At 28.8% G+C, this 20,539-nt stretch overlaps 1 long non-coding RNA gene across 1 annotated transcript; it reads left to right on the forward strand.

Moving 5' to 3' along the window:
• The first annotated feature begins 7,047 nt into the window (after positions 1-7,047).
• Positions 7,048-9,640, forward strand: LOC127740652 (uncharacterized). Its single transcript, XR_008001363.1, has 2 exons — positions 7,048-8,290; positions 8,787-9,640. It is a non-coding gene; the product is annotated as an uncharacterized LOC127740652 (long non-coding RNA).
• Positions 9,641-20,539: the final 10,899 nt, after the last annotated feature.

The raw sequence follows: 20,539 nt of genomic DNA on the forward strand, positions 1-20,539 counted from the left end.
AACACGAAGTGATTTACTACTTGTATAAATGATTTATTCTTCATAAATTTTAAAATATAAATATCAATAAAAATACTCGAAATTTAAATTCAAATAAAATATCAAAAAAATCAAAATAAATAAAAATAAAAATATAAATTTTATATTTTACTTCAAATTCTAAAAATTTACATTTTTACGAATTTATAAATTCAAAGTGAAACAATAAATGATTTTTAAAAAAATTAAAAAATATTATTTGACTCATTAGCATTTAAAGAGTCATAATTAAAACTTTTGATGTTGAAAAAGTTAATATAAAATATAGCTCTTCAAAATAGCATATGAATTAAAACTTGGATTTTTCATAGTTAGAAATAACGTATAATATCATCAAAACGTTTGTTCTACACTTAATTTTACAAATTAAATGATAATTTACTTGATATAATATTTTAATTACTTTTAAAATCATATATTGTACGAATTAAATTAAGTTGATTCGATTACAAATTAAATGATAATTTACTTGATATAATATTTTAATTACTTTTAAAATCATTTATTGTACGAATTAAATTAAGTTGATTCGATTCCAATATATAAAAGTATGTATAATTTTGAGTTTCGTTTATTTTATTTATATAAATGATCCGAAATTAAATTTATATAATATTTTACAATGTTATCCATTAAGAGCATGAGAATGCGCAATATAATAATAGGGATAATCGTAATAAAGCTCATCAACTTAGTGTAATGTTGGAAAATTTTAGTTTTATAATCATCATCACATTTTATTGCATATACGGAGTAAGAAATTTAATTGATTTAAAATTGAATATTAAATGTAGAATGAGTTATGTACGCAGTTGAATAATATATGACCCAACACCCATATATGAATGGCCATTTCGTGTTCAGCTCCATTGAAGTCAAAGAGTGATCCATTTCGTGTTCAGCTGCATTGAGATCCCGATTTCGAGTGTATCATCAGAATTGCTCTATTTCGTGGCTGGTATATATAAGTTGCTTCATTTCGTGTTTACCTCCCTTAAAATGGGTCTCTGACGCGTATACTACTTCTCATTCATTTCGTGTTGAAATAGAAGCTAATTCCATCTTGTAAATACTTGGCATGAAATGGCCATGCACATTTTAAAAACACTTTTAAAACATGTACATTATGAAAAATAATATTTTTTTCATGCGTATATAAATAAAAAAGCTCTAACTAAGGGTCGTATAACTTAATGTGCGAGACACTATAATTATAGTCTTACATTCCTCACATTCTGCCTTATTAACATTGTTCTGCATACCTCACTTTTGTGTTTACTCCATTATGGCAAGTATTCCTCTTGTTCGAGTTTTTTTTTTTTTTTTTTTTTTTTTGCTGAGGTTGCTTTAGAGTTTGATTTAGGATTTAATTTTAGTTTTTTTTTTTCAATTTTTTTGATTTTAATTCCATTAGTTTTTTTGGTTTAAATTTTAGGAAAAAATAAAGCCCAATTGAAAAAAAGAAAGAAAGTTGGGATTTGGATATCCAATCATCATTTATACACTCCTAGTTATTTCTTCCGTTTTAATTCAGTTCATTTATCTATTTTGCTTTTGGAATAATAACTGTAGGTAAATTAGTTTGAAATATTATATTATACTCTTCTAAAATCTGTTAATACTTGTGTCTTTGACCATAATTCGTAAACAATATATTATTGGCGCATAAAAATTAAATTCTTTGTAATTTTGTTCTAATTAAGTTGTCTACTGTTACCTTTTTTTTAAAAAAAAATTTCATAGCTAAATTTGTAGTACATTTAAAGGTTACTATTTATTATTGATAATGTTAAAAAAGGACAAATTACTCAATATATAGAACCCGTGTCACATCCAAAATGCTCCTCATGTTTTTATTTACTCTACTGCACAACCTTATCTCTATGGAGTATTGACCTTAGACGTACATGAACACAAGTCAACAATTAAATTGTTTGCAAAAACTTAATAAAAATAAGATATTAAAATAGTTATATAATAATACGTTTAAATATAGAATAATCTCATGTCTGCTAATGAAATTCCTAACAGTTATGACAATTTTATCAATTTTTTAATTATTTTATTTTTAGGGTTAGGACAAAATTACTTTTTAATTCTTAATATATGTTAGGACTAAATTTTAATTTGATTCCTAACTTTTCAATTGTCTTATTTCAATTTCAAAATATTTTAAAAGAATTTAATATTGTTTCACCATTAAATTTGACATGAACAATTAACATAATAAAGAGTCAATATCGTTTGATTTCAATACATAAATAAAATCGATTCACTAATAATCACCAATATAAAAATTTTTTCTTTAATTCTAGAGTATTAATAATTAATTGATAAGATTTGGGATTTATTTACAAGAACGAAATTAAAAATAATAAGTGTTATAAGAAAATTTTGGTTATATTGTTCTAACATACGAGTTGACAGTAACATTAATATATACAACACTCACTTTATTAACTATTTGTGTTAAATTTAAGGTTAGAATAACATTAAATATATTTAAAATTTTTTAAAATAAAAATAAGTCATTTAAAATATTAAACATAAAATTAAAATTTAACCTAAATTTTAAAGATCAAAATAATATTTTATTCTTCTAAAAATAAATAACTAGGATCAATAACGGCCTAATCTTTTAGATTTTCTCATACAAGAACACATTAATTGAGACCATAACATATATGGAGTAATAATTCATACTACCTTAATTATTTTTAAATAAGAATGAATTTGTGTTTAGAAAATCTCACTGATCATTGGCTTACCAGATAATGCAATAATTGCAACACTCCCTTTCTGAAAAAAAAGATTATCCAAAATAATTTCAGTTATATCTCTGTGAAGGAACAAAATCAAATCAACAATCAAGTGTAATAATTTATAATGCTTTATAATTAATCAGATTCTGGAGATTTTATTTTTTTGTTTAATTCAACTACATTTTTGTCTTTAGTGCTTCTATATATGTTTGAGAAATGCCGAAGCTTAATTGGAGAACTAATAATACTTGCTGCATCTTCTTTCTTTTTTTTTTTCCCTTTTGTTTTTGGTGAATGAAATGTTGTCTAATTAAATTGTAGTGATCGATAAGATATCAGCCAGACTAATAAGTTAACAATGTTGTGATTAATTCAAACAGCTAATAAATTAGTATGTTTTAATCACAACTACTCTGTAATTCAAAAAAAAAAAGAACTAGCCTAATTCTACAACCAACCACATGAATATATATAGTATATATAATAATTGGCAACATGTGTTCTATTTGTTATCCTTTGAGAATGAGATCCGATTTTTTTTTGTCACATCTATAGTTATGATTTTTTATTATGACAAAAAAAATTATGATCACAGTATTTTAAAAAAGAATAATCTAAACCGGTTTATAATCATAGTTTTGGGAATGATCTAAAAAAAATTTATGATATTTTTTTTTGTGATAAAAAAAAATTTATAGTCACAATTTTTTAAAAAATGATGACCTAAAAAGATCTATGGTCACAATTTTGAAAGATGGCCTAAAAGGGTCTATAGTCACGGTTTTGGAGGATAGTCTAAAAGGGTCTATGATCACGATTTTGGGAGTGACCTAAAAGGGTTTATGGTCACAGTTTTTTACAGTGACAAAAAAGGGATCTATAGTCACAATTTTTCAAAATAGGGTGACTTAAAAAGGTCTATGGTCACAATTTTTGGGGGTGACTTAAAGGGTCTATAGTCACAAATTTTTTAAAAAGGGTGACTATAGAATATCTATGGTCACGGTTATTAGGGGTCACCTAAAGGGACTGTTTTTTCATTTTTTTAAACTCTATCTAAAACGGTGTCATTTCTCCCTTCGAAAATCTACATTTTTTATTTTTTTAAATCCCTAAACCCAAAACGACGTCCCCCTCCCAAATTCCCCATTCCCTCGTAAGTTCTTAATAACCTAGGGAAAAAAAAGAAGATAACCTAGCAGCCAAACCCTCTCTCCTAGCCAGCCACGCACCCTCCTCCCCTCTTTCATCAATCACCAGCTTTGAAACCCACCGTCCGACGTCGCCTTGCTCCAACCTGTGAAGCTAGGCATCAGCCGCGCTTTGGCCACCGCCGTCCGTTATTGCCGTCTGTTGGGTTGTTCGTGGAGCTTGTCTCGAAGTCTCAAACCCCTCGCCGTTTGTGTCATCGTTGTGAAAGCCTCAAAGCCCTCCCTAGATTCGCGAATCGCCAGCTTCCACGGGCCTGGTGTGCCCGCTCCTCGTGTCATCACTCACTCACTTACTTACTCCATTGAGTATTTCAAGTATGTTTTTTTCTTGCTTTTTTTTCTTTCCTCATGCATGCAACCTGTTTGATAATTTGACTCTGAGATTACTAATGTAATATTTTTTTATTTGTTACTAATCTGAATCTGGAAAGAAATTTGTTTTGAAGTTATCAACCCAGAACAGATTATAAATATATAAATATTTTAATTATGTATGTGCTCATCGTCATATATATACTTGGACAGTAAAATGTGTTGATTTTTTTTCTATGCTTTTTCTTATTATCAGTTATATTTCTTGCAAACACATATATTGGAATTATATACGCAGAGACACTAGTACTATTCAAATGTGTCATTAACATATTAGTTTTCCTGAAATCAATAATATATTCATATTAAAATATTCTTCCTTATTTTACTTATTATTTCATTGACTATTGGGAAATATTTATAGTTTTACCAGCAATGCCAAGAAGTGAATTTATGGTTCCAATTGAATTTTTCTTTTCTTTTCATTTTAATCCCTCACTATTGTTACTCCAAGAACTCTGGCATAAAGGATGTGTATTGAGTAAGACAATATAATTTTTAGATAGAATAATTTATCTGAGATTAGAGCAAATGACAACAACGATTCTCTATAGAGGCCATGGATATGCGGAATTGAGAATAATGGAATTGGTACTTAGCACCGATGTATTTAATTTTTATATTATTTCATTAGTCAGGGGAAGAATGTCTCAGAATTTTTATGTTAGTGATAAGTATCTTCTACATATTAAGCTGCTAAATAATGATGAATATTACTATCATAATATGCACTCTACTCTTGGTTTAAAATGAAATACGAGTACCTTGATAAGGTTTGACTCCAGCAAACCATTTTCAAACACCTTTATTAGAAATATTTACACAAATTAAATATTTTATTTTATTTCAATCAAACATTATATTATCGTAGTTTGGAAAATATTCATAGTTCATCATTATAGGATCTTGTGAGGTGTAATTGATTTATTAATGTCTGTCTATGCCATCTAAGTCTGCATATATGCATCTTGAGCATCAAATATTTACATATTGTCTTTGATTCCGATGCCTTAAGAATGGTAATGAGTTTGTTGATGTAAGTGCTATAAAAAATGATTGGTCATGAGTAATTGTTGAAAATACTTGTTGAAATTTTATGATTTTATAAATTTTCAAGAATGTTTGTTGAACTTTTTTTCTTCTAAATTTTTGTTGCCGATGAGATGAGTATTGTTGCTGATTACTAGATTCGAACTTATAAGTTAATTAGAATTTTTGGTTACATCCTTATCATGAGCTTGTTCTGAATAATAATGCTTTTTTTTTTCTTTTATTACTTTTGTTTCTGATGCAGGTTTGTTAGTGATTTTGTATGGTGTCTTCCTAGTTTCTCTTTCTTTGAATATTTGGTCATGTGAACTAACTCAACTTTTGCAACCATGAACAACCTCAAGGTAACACATACACTATGCAGCTGACTATGTCTCATATTACTCTTGATTTTATGACTTATATATGCTACTTGTTCATTTTCAATTTTTTCACAATGAAATATTCAGTGACAATCTTTTTAATGAATACTTTTTAAAATTTTTATTTTTTAAATTTTTTATCATCAAATTAAGATTAAATTAATAGAAAAAGACAAATATCCTTTCATCTAGAATTTTTTGCATCTTACTCTCAATCATCTCTCAGTCTTAATTTTTATCTCCTTTATTCTCGCACTGCTCTGCTCTATTTCTGTGTAAAGTCATTTTTTGCATTTATATTCAATTTTTTTTGTGCCGCATTGTTTGTTTTATCTTGCCACCGCTTGTTTTGCATAATCTAATTATGCTTCTACTTTGTTTTGCGTTGTCACCGCTACTGTTTTATTGTTATTGAAGCTTGCATCTTTTTAGATCTGTGTTTGAAACTCGTGTTCTTGTTGAAGTTTATATCTTTCAGATCTGTTCTTCTTTCTTTTCTTTTACTAATAATAATAATAAAATTGACAATTGTGATAATATAAGGTGTATTGAAAATTAAAATAAAGCTAATAATTCACATTGATCATCGATAATTCATGATCAGAACAATAATAATGATAATAATGAATTTTCCCTGTATACAAAACAAAACAAAACAAAACAAAACAAAACAAAATTCAAGAGAAGGTAAATAACATTCAAAAATAGGTAAATCAAAATAATCAATTAACAAATATTTATCCTGAATTAGTATAAAATACAAGATATTTTCTATTTTAAATTTCTATTAAAACACATCGACAAGATAATTTTAACAAGATGGTTGGCTAAATAAGCAACAGCAATATTAAAATACATCAACAAAGAACTACCTCAATTTGCAACACTAAATCAACAAATTTAGTAGCTTGAAATTGATAAACTAAATTCAATATAAAATTTCAACAATAACGGCAAGCCCAAGATTCATGAGTGTTCAATTTGCGGTTCAGAATTCACATCTGGACAAGCACTTGGTGGTCACATGAGGAGGCATAGGATAGCTGTCATCACTATTACTAGTCCTCAACCAACGCTGGAGGTTGTTAAGCTGCCGCAGAATCTTCTGGATTTGGATCTTAACCTTCCGGTACCGGCCAACGACGACCACCACCACCGGGATTCCCAGTTTCAGTTCTCGGCCACACAGAAAACCATGATGCTTTTTGCTGCACCACCTTTGGTGGATTGTCATTATTAATTAGGAGGCCAGGTTAGGAATTAGTTGAACAAGCTAAGATAAGGGGAAAAATTTATTATTATCATTATTATTGTTTTGATCATGAATTATCGATGATCAATGTGAACTATTAGCTTTATTTTAATTTGCAATACACCTTATATTATTACGATTGTCAATTTTATTATTATTATTATTATTAGTAAAAGAAAAGAAAGAAGAACAGATCTGAAAGACATAAACTTCAACAATATCATGAGCTTCGAAAAAAGATCTAAAAAGATGCAAGCTTCAATAACAAGAAAACAGTAGCGGTGACAACGCAAAACAAAGTAGAAGCGCGATGAGACTATGCAAAACAAGTGATGGCAAGCTAAAACAAAAAAAGCGGCACAAAAAAGATTGAACAGAAAAGCAAAAAAAATGACTTTACACAGAAATAGAGTAGAGCAGCGCGAGAATCGAAAAAGATTGAACGAGACTGATGATGTTGGGTGTACGTGTAAGAGCTAAACACGAAGGAAATAAAAATTATGATGATGTTGGGTGTACGTGTAAGAGCTAAACACGAAGGAAATAAAAATTAAGACTGGGAGATGATTGAGAGTAAGATGCAAAAAATCCTAAATGAGAGGATATTTGTCTTTTTCTATTAATTTGATCTTAATTTGATGATAAAAAATTTTAAAAATAAAAAATTTTAAAAATTGTTGATTAAAAAGATTGTCTCTGAACTTTTCATTGTGAAAAAATGAAAATGAACAAGTAGCATATATAAGTCATAAAATCAACAGTAATATGAGACATAATAGGCAGCTGCATGGTGTATGTGTTTCCTTGAGGGTTGTTTATGGCTGTAAAAGTTGAGTTAGTTCTCATGACCAAATATCACTACAACATTCTTACTAATTGGTGGAGGTTTTATAGTGGAAGTTTTTAAAAATCTCTCCAACATAATCTATTTGTAGCAATTTACAAACCCCCCAAATAAATTTACACAGCTTAAAACAACCACACACCCAAAGGCCCATCCAAATACTCAAAGTCCGTACCAAAGATGCAAAATAAGGATAGCTTTGAATGAGAAGGAGAGTGAACAAGACCAATTGATCGAAACCCTAAATTGTAGTCTTCGTCAACGTCGCTACTGCCACCATCGGCACCACCACCGCCACCGCCATTCATCTCCTTGCCACTAGCGCCAATGCCACCACGTGCTTCGACAATCTCGTTTTCTGTCTCTTCTTTCACCGCGTATCTTGAGGTTGCGTCACGGTAACTTTTGAGATCTTCTTCTGCATTCTTTTATACATTCCTGTGGAAGCTTTTTTTTTGTTAATTTTATGATTTCCTCCACATTAATTTAGTTTGATTGATTACTCCTTTGATTTTGAATTTGGCTTGTTACTTTTGCGATTATTCAATAACTTGATAGCGATACAATTAGTATTGATATTTTTTATATTGGTTTGAATCTCATATCAGCTGAACAGACCTGAATTGTGACACGCTCTCGTGTTTAAATTGCTAATGCTATCTCCTAAAAAATAAAACTGTATCCAATCCAAATGGATGAAATTTTCTAATTTGATGTCACTCTCTGAAGTTATCAGTTTGAAAGGTATGCCTTTGAAATTCGGAAAAATCTATCGTTAGATTGGTGTAGCCAATACACTTAATCCACTGCTTGTAGCGTAATATATGACAAAATGGAATTTAGGAAGAAAATTTTATCTTGTTGATTTGAATTAAGAAGCCATCTTTAATGTAGGAGGAAAAGTAATACGAAGCTACTCTTAGTAGAGGAATTATTTGACTAATCTGACGGTAAATCCGACGGTACTCAACTTTTTTCTTGTAGTGATACTTGGTTGGTACCAAGAATCAAGTGATCTTCTTTCAACCATGCAATGGCTTTTGATTGTTTGCTTTTGCAAATTCAGATAGGGGTTTAGACACAGATGATAGAAGGTCAACTACAGGCTTTTATGTCTATTTAGGATCCAATATGATCTCATGGGCAAGTAGAAAGCAACATTTAGTAAGCAAATCCAGTGCTGAAGCTGAAATTCAAGAGCATTGCAGTAGCAGAAACAGATGTTCAATGGATCCGTCACCTGTTTATAGAACATCAAATCAAATGCACTCGTGTTCTAGTACTTTATATTGACAACATTAGTACTGTGATGCTCACTGCCAATCTAGTTCTACACAACAAAACCAAGCACTTCAATTTGAATCTTCATTCAGTTAGAGAAAGAGTCAATTGAACACAACTTGTTATAATGTACATTCCAGCAATTGACTAAGTAGTAGACCTCCTTACCAAACCTCTCTTCCTTCACAGTTTTGAGAAATTCAAAATCAAACTCAAGGTATTGTCTAAGAAAATCATGAGTTTGAAGCGAGTATTAAGTATGAAAGAGTCGAAGTAACTTAGTGAGCAAGAAGAAGAAGAACTCTTCTTTTGATAATTCTGTATTATAACTACTTTCAGATGTCATTACTAGTTTAGGCTGAGTCAGATATATTTAATTAGCTCTTTCTATATATAAATAGCAAGACTGCTTTTATTGTAGAGTAATGTAGTTACACTTTTCATAATCAATTCCATTATGTTCTTCATCAAGTTCTTCCATGCTTCTGTTTATCACATTGTTAGTCATCTTTCCGTTGATCTCTTGTATCTATCATTTTGGTTCGGTTCATTTTAGATTGTGCTTGTTTTATTAATTAAACAAATCAGGTTTAATTTTTTTTATATAGAATGAGGGCAGGTTTGAATTTTTTATAAAGTCTATTAGTTAAAAAAAACTAGAATATAGACTTTAAAAAAAAGCTATGAGGTGGTTGGATTGGCTTATCAAAATAATATTTTTGTAAAAATAAATTATTTTTAGTTTGGATTTGGTAACTACCCATTCATAATAAAAAAAATTCAAGAGTAGTAAAAAATTAGTGAAAATTGTAGTTTTTTTCCTTCTCGAAAGAAAGAGTTTAAGTTTATATTTATAGTTATGATATATAACTAACGATCGATATATAAATGAATTATTATTTATAAATTATGAATAAAAAATTTTAGAATATATTAAATGTTAATTTAAATTTTTTAAGTTTATTGTTCTAAATTAAAGTTTACGAAATAATCTTTTTAAATTGATTCATAAACTTGTCAAATTTTTAAACAGAACCACATTCAAACCTAAAAAAAACTTATTAAAAATAACATACTTATATTTAGGTCGTATATTTATAACATAGGTCAAACTTATCTAAGACAAAATTTGTCTTGATCTCACCTATTTTTCCTGCTAAACTAGTTTATAAAGGATCAGAGGGCTATTTTCTATAGCCACAAAATAAATAAATAAATAAATAAATGATAAAATTAATATTATATGTTAAGTATCAATAAAATTATCAAAAAAAAAAAAATTTTTAGTCGGATAGATTGTACAACCCCAATTTTAGGTATCACTATACATCCACACTGCACACTCACCCACACAATACTAAAGGGTTTCTTTTTAACTTGGTGCATACACCAAAGTTCGAACCTGGATGTAACGTATTAAGAGGCACATAATTTACCATCTGAGCTAAGACTCAGCTACAAATAATAATAATAATAATAAATAAGTAAATAAATAAATAAAAATTTATCTTAGAATAAGGTCCAATTTGGGTAACCAACTTAATTAAGCTCCTTTTGATAAAATAACTTAAACAATAAATGACTCTGTTAAAAGTAACTTATAAATAAGTTATTTTGTGTTTGAATTTTTAACTCTAAAAGTGCTTATTTTATAGAAATGTGATGAAAAGTAGAAGTATTATGAGAGGTCATTTTTTTAACCTCTCTATAAACTCCCAAATAGCTTCTTAGAAAGTTGTAATTTGGTTTTGAAAATTGCACCAGACATTAATACTACTACTTTTCATAAGTCAAAAGTTAAAAAAGTTACTTCTAAAATTTCCAAACGGGCCCTAAATAATCTTCGAAATTTGGACGGAACTTCTAAGCTTTAGTTAATGGATTCTTGGACGGAACTTCTAACCCAAATACAACCATTTTTGCTTATATGTAGTTTGGGTTCTATTTGGACACCTTTGTGCGGGCTAGAACTTAGAGTTATGTAAGACACATTTATTATATTATTTTTGCATATGACTTTATTACCATAACTACAACTTATTACTATTAAGTTATGCAAACAATGGTGTTGGACTTATCAATGGTGCGACAATTGCATGAGACTTAACGTGTGACAAGAGAGAAATGTTATTGTAATATAGTTTTTAAGGCCTTCATTAGTAGGGGTGTGTGGGTGTATTGTGTATCTAGGATTGAGAGGTTGTTTAATTTACCAACAAAAAAAAAGACCTTCATTGGTATAATATTTGTTGCAAAAATTCCAAAGTAATTTGCTTCATTGATTAGAGAAGAGAAAAGAAGATAAAGGGCTCGTGTGGGCATCCATGCTCCGCCACAACGATTGATGTTTTTATTGACTCCTATTTTTTATAAACTCTACTATTGAAATTATAGCTTTTTTTGAAAAAGATGTAAATAAAATAACAATATCCTAACTGAGGACTTTTTTATTTATATAAAAGCATGGAAAAATATTATTTTCCATAATGCGCATGTCTCAAAAGTGTTTTTGAAATGCGTATAGTCATTTCATGCCAAGCATTTAAGGAATAGAATTTGCCTCCATTTTAAGGGAGGTGCATACAAAATAGATGAGGAATACTTTGCGCGTGAGAGAATCCATTCCAAAAGAAGCAGATACTAAATGAAGCAACTCATGTATACCAGCCACAAGATGGAGCAATCTGTGACTGACACACGCGAAATGGAGACTTCAATGGAGCTGAACACGAAGTGATTTACTACTTGTATAAATGATTTATTCTTCATAAACTTTAAAATATAAATATCAGTAAAAATACTCGAAATTTAAATTCAAATAAAATATCAAAAAAATTAAAATAAATAAAAATATAAATATAAATTTTATATTTTACTTCAAATTCTAAAAATTTACATTTTTACGAATTTATAAATTCAAAGTGAAACAATAAATTAATAATTTACTTGATATAATATTTTAATTACTTTTAAAATCAAATATTGTACGAATTAAATTAAGTTGATTCGATTCCAATATATAAAAGTATGTATAATTTTGAGCTTCATTTATTTTATTTATATAAATGATCCAAAATTAAATTTATATAATATTTTACAATGTTATCCATTAAGAGCATGAGAATGCGCAATATAATAATAGGGATAATCGTAATAAAGCTCATCAACTTAGTGTAATGTTGGAAAATTTTAGTTTTATAATCATCATCACATTTTATTGCATATACGGAGTAAGAAATTTAATTGATTTAAGATTGAACATTAAATGTAGAATGATTTATGTACGCAGTTGAATAATATATGACCTAACACCCATATATGAATGGCCATTTCGTGTTCAGCTCCATTGAAGTCAAAGAGTGATCCATTTCGTGTTCAGCTGCATTGAGATCCCGATTTTGAGTGTATCATCAGAATTGCTCTATTTCGTGGCTGGTATATATAAGTTGCTTCATTTTGTGTTTACCTCCCTTAAAATGGGTCTCTGACGCGTATACTACTTCTCATTTATTTCGTGTTGAAATAGAAGCTAATTCCATCTCGTAAATACTTGGCATGAAATGGCCATGCATATTTTAAAAACACTTTTAAAATATGTGCATTATGAAAGATAATATTTTTTTCATGCGTATATAAATAAAAAAACTCTAACTAAGGGTCGTATAACTTAATGTGCGAGACACTATAATTATAGTCTTACATTCTTCACATTCTGCCTTATTGACATTGTTTTGCGTACCTCACTTTTGTGTTTACTCTATTATGACAAGTATTCCTCTTGTTCGAGTTTTTTTTTTTTTGCTTTGTTGAGTTTGGAATTGTTGCTGCTGTTCCTTTATAGTTTGATTTAGAATTTAATTTTAGTTTTTTTTTATTTTTTTTTTTAGATCAATTTTAATTTTATTAGTTTTTTTTGTTTAAATTTTAAGTAAAAATAAAGCCCAATTGAAGAAAAAGAAAGAAAGCTGGAATTTGGATATCCAATCATCATTTATATACTCCTAATTATTTCTTCCGTTTTAATTCAGTTTATTTATCTATTTTGCTTTTGGAATAATAACTGTAGATAAATTAGTTTGAAATATTATGTTATACTCTTCTAAAATCTGTTAATACTTGTGTCTTTGACCATAATTCGTAAATAATATATTATTGGCGCATAAAAATTAAATTCTTTGTAATTTTCTTCTAATTATGTTGTCTACTGTTACCTTTTTTTTTAATTTCATAGCTAAATTTGTAGTACATTTAAAGGTTACTATTTATTATTGATAGTGTTAAAATGCTCCTTATGTTTTTATTTACTCTACTGCACAACCTTATCTCTATGGAGTATTGACCTTAGACGTACATGAACACAAGTCAACAATTAAATTGTTTGCAAAAACTTAATAAAAATAAGATATTAAAATAGATATATAATAATACGTTTAAATATAGAATAATCTCATGTCTGCTAATGAAATTCCTAACAGTTATGACAATTTTATCAATTTTTTAATTATTTTATTTTTAGGGTTAGGACAAAATTACTTTTTAATTCTTAATATATGTTAGGACTAAATTTTAATTTGATTCCTAACTTTTCAATTGTCTTATTTCAATTTCAAAATATTTTAAAAGAATTTAATATTGTTTTACCATTAAATTTGACATGAACAATTAACATAATAAAGAGTCAATATCGTTTGATTTCAATACATAAATAAAATCGATTCACTAATAATCACCAATATAAAAATTTTTTCTTTAATTCTAGAGTATTAATAATTAATTGATAAGATTTGGGATTTATTTACAAGAACAAAATTAAAAAGAATAAGTGTTATAGAAAAATTTTGGTTATATTATTCTAACATACGAATTAACACTAACGTTAATGTATACAATACTCACTTTATTAATTATTTGTGTTAAATTTAATGTTAGGACAACATTAAATCTATTAAAATTTTTTAATATAAAAATAAGTCATTTAAAATATTAAACACAAAATTAAAATTTAACCTAAATTTTAAAGATTAAAATAATATTTTATTCTTCTAAAAATAAATAACTAGGATCAATAACGGTCTAATCTTTTAGATTTTCTCATACAAGAACACATTAATTGAGACCATAACATATATGGAGTAATAATTCATACTACCTTAATTATTTTTAAATAAGAATGAATTTGTGTTTAGAAAATCTCACTGATCATTGGCTTACCAGATAATGCAATAATTGCAACACTCCCTTTCTGGAAAAAAAGATTATCCAAAATAATTTCAGTTATATCTCTGTGAAGGAACAAAATCAGATCAACAATCAAGTGTAATAATTTATAATGCTTTATAATTAATCAGATTCTGGAGATTTTATTTTCTTGTTTAATTCAACTACATTTTTGTCTTTAGTGCTTCTATATATGTTTGAGAAATGCCGAAGCTTAATTGGAGAACTAATGATACTTGCTGCAGCTTCTTTTTTTCTTTTTTTTTCCCTTTTGTTTTTGGTGAATGAAATGTTATCTAATTAAATTGTAGTGATTGATAAGATATCAGCCAGACTAATAAGTTAACAATGTTGTGATTAATTCAGACAGCTAATAAATTAGTATGTTTTAATCACAACTACTCTGTAATTCAAAAAAAAAAAAAGAACTAGCCTAATTCTACAACCAACCACATGAATATATATAAAATAAAAAATCAACCACATGCTTAGGCAGTTTAATTTACAGCCACAATTCTAATCCGATAAATGACCAACTTGAAATTATTACAAGCAATTACATATATTTATAATTATTGGCAACATGTGTTCTATTTGTTAGCCTTGAGAATGAGATCGATCCGGGTTTTTTTGTCACATCTATAGTTATAATTTTTTATTATGACAAAAAAAATTATGGTCACAGTATTTTAAAAAAAAATAATCTAAACCGGTTTATAATTATAGTTTTGGGAATGATCTAAAGAAATTTATGATCATTTTTTTAGTAATGAAAAAAGATTTATAGTCACAATTTTTAAAAAAGGTGATTATAGAATACCTATGGTTACGGTTATTAGAGGTCGCCTAAAAGGATGGTTTTTTCATTTTTTTTAAATTCTATCTAAAACGGTGTCATTTCTCCCTCCGAAAATCTACATTTTTTATTTTTTTAAATTCCTAAACCAAAAACGACGTCCCCCTCCCAAATTCCCCATTCCCTCGTAAGTTCTTAATAACCTAGGGAAAAAAAAGAAGATAACTAGTGCACGAAATTGTGATCTCTAATAATGGCATTCAACTTGGTATGCGCATCTACTAACTCAGCACTTTCTTCACAAATTCGCACAACTAACCAGCAAGTGCACTGGATCGTCCAAGTAATAAACCTTACGTGAGTAAGGGTCGATCCCACGGAGATTGTTGGTATGAAGCAAGCTATGGTCATCTTGTAGATCTCAGTTAGGCGAATAATAAATGGTTATGGAGTTTTCGAATAATGATAATAAATAAATAGAAAATAAAGATAGAAATACTTATGTAAATCATTGGTAAGAATTTCAGATAAGTGTATGGAGATGTTGTGTTCCTTTTGGATCTTTGCAACATTCTGCTTTCATACTTTCAATCCTTCTTACTCCTTTTCATGGCAAGATGTATGTAGGGAATCACCGTTGTCAATGGCTACATCCCATCCTCTTAGTGAAAAAGGTCCAAATGCTCTGTCACGGCACGGCTAATCATCTGTCGGTTCTCGATCATGTCGAAATAGAATCCATTGATTCTTTTGCGTTTGTCATCACGCCTAACAATCGCGAGTTTGAAGCTCGTCACAGTCATTCAATCCCTGAATCTTACTCGGAATACCACAGACAAGGTTTAGACCTTCCGGATTCTCATGAATGCCGCCATCAATTCTAGCTTATACCACGAAGATTCTGATTAAGGAATCCAAGAGATATGCGCTCGATCTAAGGTAGAACGGAGGTGGTTCTCAGTCACGCGTTCATAGGTGAGAAAGATTGAACAATGACTAATCTAAAGATTTCAAGTGCATTACGAATACAATTAATCGAAGAGAAAGTGGAGTGTTCTTTCTTGATGGGCCAGGAGGAGCAGGCAAAATATTTCTTTACAGAGCTATAATTGCAGAATTGAGAAATAAGGGTCATATTGTCTTGGTAACTACATCATCAGGAATAGCTGCAATATTATTAGCTGAGGGTCGAATAGCTCATTCTAGGTTTAAGATCCCAATTAATGCAGAACCGTCATCCATTTGTAACATAAGCAAACAATCAGATCTTGCAAAGCTTATTAGACAAACGACGTCAATCATCTGGGATAAAGCACTAATGGCAAATAAAAAATTGGTACAATCATTAGACCGCACTCTAAGAGACATATTAGCAAACGATATGCCATTTGAAGGAAAGGTGATGGTGATGGGAGGAGATTTTCGCCAAGTACTACTTGTCGTACCGAAAGGTAGTAAGTCATAAATGATTTCAGCTTCTATAGTTAATTCTCATTTATGAGCTTCCACTAAAATTCTCCATTTGCGACAAAATATGCGATCTTCTAATGATCATATTTTTGTTGAGTATCTCTACTCTTATGCGCATTGGTGATAGAATTGAGCCCACAATACATGAAGACTTTGTACGGATACAAGCAAATATGGCAATTCCATGGGAGGGTGAAACATCATTACACAAGTTAATAGAAGAAATATTTTCAAACTCACAATCTCATGGGTGGGACGCTTCTTACATGGTAGAAAGGGCAATATTCACGCCAAAAAATCATGATGTGCAACAGCTTAATGATATAATTATCAATCAGTTTCCAGGAAAAGAACAAAGTTTAGTCTCATTTGATGAGGTAGAAGGAAATGCTAATAATTTATATCAACAAGAATACCTTAACTCAGTTTGTACAGGCGGGTTGCCACCTCATGTGTTGAAGGTGAAAAAAGGTGCACCTTTGATGTTATTAAGAAACATAGACCTTAAGGCCGGCTTATGCAATGGTACAAGGTTACTATGTCGTGGAACTTTTCAAAACATGTTGGATGTAGAAATTTTAACCGGTCATCACTGTGGAAGAAGAGCTTTCTTGTTTCGGATAAAACACAAAACCATAGAGAATTCAGAACTACCTTTTATACTTATCCGGAAGTAATTTTCTATAAGGTTGAGTTTTGCAATAACAATAAATAAATCACAAGGACAGACCATTCCAAAAGTAGGGATCTATCTCCCTAAACATGTCTTTAGTCATGCCCAATTATATGTTGTTCTGTCTCGAAATATTTCTCAGTCAACAACAAAAATTTTAGTCAATTAAGGAAAAATAGATGAAACAAGTGGAGAATTTATCAGAAATGTTGTTTTCAAAAAAATATTGTTACCTTCACTACAGGTAATTTATGTTCTTAGTAAGTATGGGTAGTTACTTCTTGGTACAATTCAGTCTACATATAATTTTAATCTTTAAATTTTTTTATTGATATAAATATTTTTGGATACAAATTTCAATTTATTGACGACTAGCGACTTATATTTTTTTGATATAAAATTTGATTTCAAAGGAGCTTATCAATATATGCCAAGAGATAAAGACAACGAACTTGAATATTTGTTTTACGCAACAGGTATGTACTAATTATCATTAACTGAGACATACTAAATATACTAGAAATATATTAAAAAATATCAATTATAGGAAGAAGGATTTCAAAGTCTCTGGAGTGCATGAAAAGATGAACAAACAATTGCATTAATCAAACCAATAGACAATAAAATAATTCTTTAAATTAATTGCTGTCAAACTTGTATTAAATATACATATTTCTATTTTTATGTTAGTAATCATAATCATATGTTATCTAATAAGTTCATTCCCTTCAAATTTATCTATTGGTTGGGGAAGAACGGTTAAAACAGATAAGACCCAATTTTAAAAGATGATAAAAAAAGAAAATACTACTCCAACAACATATAAGGTAATACAATCATCGTAGTCAAAATGTTATTGATATGCCTATTATCTATCCCCTTCTATGTTCTTCTTTTTCTATTAAATAAAGAGAAAAAGTATATGCCTAAAATATTAAAAGGTTATTCTAAGATTGCAACGGAGATTATGTTTCCATGTTGAATAAAGTTACAAAAATAATTTTAAACCAATGATAATAAATTAAACATATTTTTTTCCAGCAACAAACTCACAAGAGCGGAACCAACTCATGTTAGTAAAGAACAACATTGCAAGTACCTATCATTAGATTAAGAAACCCCACAAAATAGAGGTAATATCGGATAATTATAGATTTGAATGCTCTGTAGATGGTTTAATGGCTTCTTTTGTTGTGCATGTGTAGGAAATCCAATCTCAAACAAAAAATTTCAATTTTACAGATTTTATTTTTTTATTGTTAAATTGTCGTTCAAATATAATGAAATTTGTATTGGCATATGGTATATTTTATTGATTTCTAAATTTTGTAGTTCTTCAAGGTTTAAGAATTTATTGATAAGAAGATGTACGAGGAATTGCTAAAGATTTTTACTCGGTACAAATTCAGAAATTACTTTAGATTTATCTTAACGTTTTTACTTATAGTTTGATCTATAATTTCCAAAAAAAGGACATAATTATTTTTCTTCTTTACACTTTTTGCATGCACATAAGAGATTCTTTAAATACAGATCCGTACTTTGGCTTACCACTAAAAAAAAAGTCCCTAAACGAAGAAAAAAATATGACTTTTGAATATGGCTCATCTTTTATAAACAATCGTATTTTTATATTTATTTTTATGACTTTGAGTTAGATAAAAGAAGATAAAATATTATTATAATAACTATTTTATAAATTATGTTATTTATAAATAAGTGACGTATGTGTTCATTATAATTAAATTATTTTTATATTATTATTGTTTATAAATAGATAATATATGAATATTTTAATTTGAATATTTCTATGTTATCATAAGCTATTCTATATTATTATTTTTATGTTATTCAAATTTAAAATAATCAACTTTAAATCTCATAAAAAAATGTAATAACACAGATCACTCGTTAGCACGATCTTGTCCGCTTTAGCTCACAAGGCTTCACGGTTTTGTCTTTGACGATAGGGATGATAGGCGAAATCCCACACTCACTGGTCAAAACACGACATGTTAAGAAGATGTATCTACACCCTTATAAGGTATGCTTCGTTCTTCTCCCCAATCGATGTGGACCTTACGGTGCCAGTTATAAATTACACTGACCTTTTTATTAAATGTGTAGGAATATAATATTCATCTAATTGATTAATATATATTTTCACCCATATAAAATTAAAGAAAGTTTTTTGAAGAAAGAAGTACCCGAATATAATGTTGGTCCCCTTGCATCGTTGTTCACCACAGTCGATACATGTTCGTACAGGGATTGACAAATTGTGTCTCGACAGCAAATTACGATTTCGCAAACGCTGTCACTAGATTGGCCCAACTCACAGGCGCTACCAGAGAGATGCCCGTTTCGCACCCATCAGGAAAGAATTTGATGGCGACTCCATTTTGTATGCGTGTGTCACTTGATAGCTGCGTAAAATTTTCTTCCGATTCTATTTTGCGGGCACCATGCTTGAGACACTGTGCATTTTCATTTCGTGGGTGCCAAATATAAAATGATTCTGCGCATTATGGTATTTATTTTTCTTCACGTGTATTTAGAGAAATAATAAATTTTAAATATTTATTTATATAAAAAAAGCCATAAAACTTTACTATTGCTAATATTTGAATCTAAATACAATACATTAAAAAAATTATATTTTAAAAAACTTGACTATTGCAGTTTGAATTATTTAATGCATGAATAACGTTTTAGATTTTAGTATTGTTTTTGACATTCTTCTTTTTCTTTTTTTGACACTCTTCTTCTAATTTTTGTATTTAGTGAGGTAAAAACTTTTTTTTTGAGTATATTTCTTTGTTTTTATCTGAACCAAAATGGTCAGAATTGCATGGGTCAAAGGTGGTGGGGTTTGATGCTCCTAATAATTTTCTTAGGCAAGAAATGACTCGTGATCTTTGATCAAATTAGGGACACTTACTCTCCTTTTTAGGACATATATATATAACGCATTTGCTTTTTTTTATCTTTTCTATTTTTTTTCATAAATTAAGCATTTTTATTTGGACATGTATTGTTACCTCCCAGGCCAATACCTTATAAAATATAAATTGTTACATAAAGATGAAAAAAGAAAAAAAAATGTATTTTTAAATATTATGCTGAATTTTATTTATTTAAGTTTTCCTTTTACAAGATGTTTATAATATATATCCAACTGAAGTTACCTCGGGAATGTTTGGTAGATGA

Source organism: Arachis duranensis, chromosome 7, assembly GCF_000817695.3.
Source record: "Arachis duranensis cultivar V14167 chromosome 7, aradu.V14167.gnm2.J7QH, whole genome shotgun sequence".
Lineage (NCBI taxonomy): Eukaryota > Viridiplantae > Streptophyta > Magnoliopsida > Fabales > Fabaceae > Arachis > Arachis duranensis.